Here is a 7,379-nt window from a genome sequence, read left to right as displayed (position 1 = left end):
GATCTAATCTGAAGGCTTGGAATTTAGTTACTATGGTGTGTGATAGGAGCTTCAGATTTTGATGAGCGATGAAGGAGCGACCATCGGATGATGAGATGGATCCGATCTAACGGCTGAGAATGGAGGCGGGTATGGATATAGAAAATGGGTTTGGGTAAGGGTTTTGGGCCTTGGGTATGCCAAGCCCATATCTTCTTTAAGAACAATTCTTCCTTCTTGAGCCCATTCCTAGCTTTTTGGACGTGCGCTCCATTCTTTGCGTCTTCCTTGCGTAATTTCTTCCGGCTTTTCACTACTTTTCTGCTCTTTTCCGCTCTGCTATTCATCCAAACTTTATTTATTACCTAAAAATGCAAAATTAAGTAAGAAAAATATTTATTCTTGAAAACAATGAAAATACAGAATATGGGATAAAATGTAGAATTACTGCACAAAAGATGAGTTAAATGCCAACAAAAAGGGATAAATATATACATTATTTGGCACTCATCAGTTACATAGGTTAATTTTAACTGGGTTACAAAGGTTTAGTACTCATGAGTATGAAAAGCGAATTCAGTACATTAAATACACCGGCAAATTGTCGTGACAGAAACACCCATCATTTAGTGAAGCTTACGATGAGTGAAATCTTTGCTTATTCTTGCAGAATCTAACTTTAGGCGCTTCATTTGAGGCCACCTCGCACCATGAGTCGTAGGTTCTCCTGAATGTAAGTTTTAACTGGACATATCAGGCATTCTTAAAAAGTTGATTTTAGATCCAATTATATTGGTTGGTTTTTGTGCTTTTCTGATCTGATAACTCAAGTTATTTTTGTTGAAGGGATTTCACGGATTTTAGAGTCTCTCTCAGTATATGCCCTTAAATTTTCTTTCAGAGTATGACCTCCCCGCTGCCTGTGGCCTTGCATTTGCTTTTGCTTATATTACTTAACCTTTCCCCCAAATTTGTATTCCTCGATGGCAATGGATTACTCCTTAGTAAACCTATATGTTATTACATACTCGGATAACAACATATGTAGAGTATTAAATGTGGTATACTAGATTTGGTTTGTCGCATGGTTAATTCCGGTAAGTCGACAATTTTTCTTTTTGGTTCATACATTCAATATATTGTCTTCAATAAAGTAATTTGTGAGTCATATTGTCCATCCCCTCCTAGGTATCAAATGTAAAATCCTATTTTTATTAACCGTATCGAAAATAACGTAAAATTATCTATTGAATACATTTTTTGCTTCAGATATTCCTGCGTTCTTAGGCGATGTATCTACAAATAAATTTGTAGATGCGTAGCGAAAAACATTTATATACTCACTGTCTAACTAATAGGACTTGCATAAAAACACAACTCAACCTATAATCCATGGGTAATAATGTTTGTGTCCCTATTAAATTTCTCTCGCCCTTGCCTACCTCACTGCTCAAATCACAAGTCTATCATTCTTAGAGCCTCTCCTATTACAGGTTACCATGCTACAATCAGTTACCCTTATTTTTCCCTCATACTGAATACTTATTAAAACTATAATACAGGTATACAAATATTAATGAACAACTTTTAAATGTCCATGTATATATCACTATTTCACATCATCGGTTTTTCGTATATTTTTTTAACAATCATGTGATTTAATATCTACTCTCAGGTTCCACACCGATGACATGGATTATGGAATGAGGTGTTCAAGTCACAAGAGATCAATATACTTGGGAGGAGCTAAGAGATCAATATTTATGTTTGAACTTGGATGTGAATGCAGAGAGATAACTTCAGTGCATGTAGAAATGAAACAGAAGACTGAACGAATTTATTTAAAAAATTTAACGGACAGGAAAATTTCCCCTCTAACGGGTTGGATTTCAACCCGAATAGCAAGGCAAAACCTTCAGATACGTCACTCGAAAACAAAAATAAAATGAATTACATTTAAATACGTTTAAGAGCAACCACAATCATGAAGGGGACTAAATACTAAAAGTCATACTAAAAGCTAAAAAAAATTGGGTATAGTGGAGGTGAAATGCAGTGGTGAAAGACTAAAATTTAATCATGCGGACGATATAATAGCGCCCCAAGTTAAACATAAGTATAACGAGCGTATGACAGTGAGGCGTGGGTATTTTGAACGTATGTATGAGACGCTGGTATTGTGCACGCTTGGATACGGGCGTAAGTATTACAAACGCATGGAGTGAGACGGGGATAAAAGATGCGTTTCATGGGACGTTGTACACGACAAACACACAGGTCCCCATTTTGGGCGGATATATTAACCACTCCTGGTGTGAGGCGCAGGTATTATATGAGTTTGGCTGGGCGGAGCTAATAACTGCGCCCCATTCAAACGTTGGTTTTATTTCCGCCTGGATACAAACGTTCATTATACTTGCGTCTAATCTCAAACGCTATTAATACATGTGCCCCACTATATGTTGATTTGGTCTGGTTAGTGACTACATTTAGTCTCAAACCCTAATTTTCCATACCATATATAGCTTTAGTCCCTTCCACTGTGGCTGGTTTTTGGACCAAATTTGGGTATAGTCCCCGAATTTGGTCATGACTGTGGATGCTCTTAGGATTTTAGTCGAACTCCTGCACTGCCAAACTGAAATTGATAGGGATGGGTTTCTGTTGTTGGTGTAAAGCTCATTTAACCTACAAACGTGAGCTCTACAAGAATCCCAACAATCCCAGTCCTTAACAAACTCTAAAGCATTCATTAATCCTCCATTATTTACCAAATATGAGTTAATTGAAAATGTAGCTACCAAAACAGAATAGCTTGAAACGGACAGGAAAACAAAGCACATAAACCAACAAGATTTAAGTCTGAGATAAGTATCTTACTAGTGGTACTGGATACAGATTGTTACAAGCTAAGTTAAAGTACCCAAAACAAACAAATCATAAAATGAAAATCCGTTGTACTGTTGTATCTGTGAATGAATGCCACCACTCGCTAAATAGTATAAGAGAAAAAAAGGCGTAACAGCACTTTATAAAAGGTCATACCTAGTCATCTACAGATCATTTCATGCTAGATCGTAAAACGTCTGTGCATCACACAAAAAGATACAACATCGAATTCTGCCACAACGTCAACCACAACCAAGATATCTTACTATCACCTACAAGTGACACCAACAACATTTAGACACCGTAACATATCCAAAGTACACCATTTCGGCAAGTTTATAAATCCATACATGTATGCTATTGACGTAGTAGTAAGAATATGTACAAGTCTAAGGAATTACTCCGGAGTCGGCAAACGACATGTGGTCTGTACTTGGTAGTTTAGCAAACCCATTTCATTTACACAATACAACAAAAAGTTAAATATATAGTACGACTACATCAAAGCCAGACTTATGTGGACTAATTCTTTGAAAATGTTTCCTTCAAAGATTCTTAGTTCCATAGTGATTACACAAGCGCACAAAGTATTAAAATAAACATAAACAAAAGAACCATCAGAAGGTATGTCAGCTCTTAAGATATCATGTCCATTGGATTACCTACAATGAAAGAAAGTTAGTGCATAATCTCAAACTCAATAAAATCATATTCATCCACCTTAGGAAGAGCACATATATGGTTATGGAGTATGTATTCAACCACTAACTACTGTTCCCTCTCACCGTTTTCAAGTCCAGTTTAATAATTTAAGTCATCATTTCATATGTAGTCAATATGCAACCGTTGCTGCGGGTTCATAAAATTTTACCACTCACACTGACCAGTTGGAAGACATAGAAGAAAAGTGTACCCAAACCATTCAAAGAAAATCCTAAGATACTAAGACTGAAAGTGGGGAAAAACACTAACATAAAATCTCGTACAGAATTACAAAATTCCTGTAAAACGGTTCATATGATCATTTCATCGAAAAATTAAGCACCAAAGAGATTATGAATCCCAATCTATAATCACATCAGTTCAAAGCATGCGTAATTAAATCGACCACCAAGTTTCTATCAGGAATTGCAAAATCTCTCATACAAAAAGTATACTTAGATTAAATTCAAACTTATATTTGGCAAGATGTTTCCTTTAACACCGAAATAAGCTAGCCATGGATTTTACAACAGCCACAAAAATTATTTAAGAGAAAAGAAGAAAATACTTAGAAAATTACCCCAGTGCAGACAAATCGTAGCGCCACCATCTATCTTAAACTTGTTTGTAGATTGACTGCTCTTATCTGTGGCATTTTATGTAGTAAGGCAAAGTACAGAGTGTCAGCATATGAAAGAAAACAATCAGAATTAAAAGAAAACTTAGAACTCTTTTTACTGTCCTTTGAGACCTTTTCTCAAACACCTTGTTCTCGTTTTCTGGCGGTAAAGGAGATTTAGACTTGTTGTTTCTTTGTACCATAGTTAATATCTCCTTCCCTGCAATTTCAATTTAGGAAACAAACCCAACTCCCCTAACCAACCATAAACCCTAAACATTCACAAAATATTATCATTCTTCCTATAATTGAGTGGCAGCAATCGAATGTACTTGCACTGTTTTACAACTAAAATCCTTTATCTACATCATTGATTATGACTTCACGAATCCACTAATTGATAAGAATTTCTTGTTCATCCAAGTAAAAAGAATGATTACCGCAACAGGGAGAAGAAATCCCATTTCCCCGCTTAGGAGATCAACCAACGTTAACAGCATCATCAACTTTACTTACTCTCATCTAAACCATGTTCATGCACCCATGAATTCCACTAAATTCCTCTCGGTTTTCAGTTGAACAGAGAAAGGGAAAGGAGAGAAAAGTAGAAAGTATATCCGAGCCAAAGAAATCGGGATCTCCGCTTCATTTTCATATCTACTTTCCAAAAGCCTGGCAAGTGTGCATCATGCATCTATGCCTATTAAGGCACTAGGGATTTATATTAGGGCAAACTCCCGATTTAGAAACCATCATCTACTGTTAAGCCACCTAAAATTATTAAAGGCACACAAACATTAGATTTACATTTTCTTATTTTTAACACACTCAATGTAGTATTTGATTTCTAACCCCGATGGGTTCAATTAAACCTGAGAAAAAGTTTTGTTCTGTTACACTAGAAGTCGAAGGTGCATGGATACTGGCGAAACTAAGTAGCTAGGGGTAGTCTGCTTGGTCTCAACTTTACGAAGTTGGTATTAGATTTTATATAGCGGCTTAATTCTGAGAGTATTCAAAACTGGACTAGGTCCCGGAGTTTTTCTGCATTTTCGGTTTCCTCGTTAACAAAACCTTGTTGCGCCATTTACTTTACTATTACGCAATTGTATTTGATCTATATAATTTGAAGTAAATTACACTTGTACATTATTTCCGTAACACTTTATATTAATACTATAGAGTTTTGGCTATTACCGAACCTATTATCAAGTGTGCACTTTGTTGTCGTATCTTATCGATCTTATATCCATAGTCAATCACACAAGTGACCTTGTTGTTGTATTGTCTCGATCTTGTATCCATAGACGATCACACGAAGTGTGAACCGAATCTGTTGTATTGTCTCGACTCTGTCCATAGACGATCACATTCGGTAGAGGACTTATAGGTTGATAAATAAAACATTGTGGTGTATTTGGGTACCTTCGTATTTTCAGATATCCCGTAGCTACTCTAAAAAGTTGGTCAGATCTGATAAGCTATGTAGCGTAGAGAAATCACACGGATACTGAGTATCTGTTTGCTTTTTCATTTTACGGAAACTCAGTTTTCGTGTAATATTCAACGGGTGCTCAGTATCCGTTTCTGTTTTTCGTTATTTTAGGATAATATTTCTCCTTTTTCACTTTTTTTTTTACTACACAGATACTCAGTATCCGTTTGACACTATTTACACGGAAACTTAGCTAAGGGATCCAAATTTGCCATAGTGAGGTAGGCTTCAGACCCATTTTTCTTAGCTTTAAATAGGCTATAGCTAAGCGAAAAGGGTCATCATATTGCTTGCCCTTAGTGGTTGTAATAGTAGTCTAAATTTGAGTTTCATTTTTTCTTTGTTTTCCTTCCTTTATCTTGTAAACACCATAAATATCTCTTTCAGGGATTGATTTAATCTATCTAACATTTTGTTGATGAACCTTAAGCTTCTTAACATGGTATCAGAGCATCCATGGTAGATTGGGTGCTTTCTTAATCCTATCTTTATTCTGCAATTTATTGTAAGGTTTTTTTTATTATTTTATTTCGACTACTAAATAAGTGTTACTTATATGTTCTTCTGTTGATTTATTACATCGGTTTGTTTTGAAACCTTTGTTGGATCTTATTACATATATATTTCATTATTGAATCCTTCGTTAATTCTACAAATTATTAGATGTTTGCATGTAGTTCCAATATCTTGTTGTTTTTTAGAACCCGCACGACCATGGTATTTCGGTTATTAATTTTTTGCTCAACGAAGCTTTTCTTATGAACTGATTAAAGTATCAAAGTTTCGATAAGTTTATATCCTTGTTGGGTTCGTCAAACTTATTTCTCTGTCTAACAAAGAGAATTTATATTGAAGAGTTGCTTAATTTAAGTTGTTTCTTCTTTCTGTGGATCTTTTTTTTTATCAACCATACTGCTTGGTTTTAGTTGATTTTATCTTCTTAAAGATTCTCTGGGAACTATTTGCAGATTTTTTGGACATTTCTTTCAAACTGTTTGCAACCTTCAATATATACCTTACGTTACTTGTTTTTCCTGATCACGATGGTGTCTGGTGATAGACATTGTGTTCACCGTGGAAGCAATACACATTTTGTGGAAAATGTTTCAAGAAAATTGAGTATTCTAATTGGTGGAAAACCTATGGAGTTCAACTAAAGACCGTCCAAAAGGGGGTATCTATGTGTAATTCGACTATGAAGACACAAACCGATACTTGTTCTTTAGTTGTGGTTTCTCATTTACTGGTTAAACCAACCCTTTTTCGGAAATCTAGTAATGATTATGTCGCTTTACTTGCTACTAATTCTGAAAAAGGTCTGTTAGAGCAATGCTTGGTCAAACCCACAAGTTTTGTTATCTCAAGCTTGTTGTCAATGTTAGATGATCAAAACTATTTCTTGATTTCTAATCTACTAAGTCAAGTCTCGGACTGGGTTAGAATTTGGTAGTTGAGTATCAGACATCACCATCGAAGACTGAAGATCAACGAAGATTTGAAGAACTTATGTATCAGGTATTGAAGACTGAACCATTCTATTACTCACTATCTTACCATTCCATATATTAAGACTATGTCGTATGACTTCATTACATTTGCAAAGAAGAAATTTCGAGTCAAGCTTGTCTTGTTAAAAATATTGAAATATGATTCTAGCATAGATGTTCAAAAGTCCTTAACAATATTAGTTCAAAA

The 7,379-nt window shown here is 35.3% G+C and overlaps 1 long non-coding RNA gene across 2 annotated transcripts; it reads right to left on the bottom strand.

Annotated features, from left to right (window-relative positions):
- Positions 1-3,308: 3,308 nt before the first annotated feature.
- On the bottom strand, positions 3,309-4,838 carry LOC113285770. Of its 2 annotated transcripts, XR_003328927.1 has the most exons (3): positions 4,630-4,838; positions 4,151-4,216; positions 3,309-3,530 (listed from the first exon to the last, which is right to left on the bottom strand). It is a non-coding gene; the product is annotated as an uncharacterized LOC113285770 (long non-coding RNA). The 2 variants fall into 2 exon arrangements; XR_003328926.1 differs by having other exon boundaries at positions 4,151-4,838.
- Between the last annotated feature and the right edge of the window lie 2,541 nt (positions 4,839-7,379).

This window comes from Papaver somniferum, chromosome 6, assembly GCF_003573695.1.
Source record: "Papaver somniferum cultivar HN1 chromosome 6, ASM357369v1, whole genome shotgun sequence".
Lineage (NCBI taxonomy): Eukaryota > Viridiplantae > Streptophyta > Magnoliopsida > Ranunculales > Papaveraceae > Papaver > Papaver somniferum.
The sequence above is the reverse complement of the archived record's forward strand: the minus strand, read 5'-3'. Positions and strand labels throughout refer to the sequence as shown.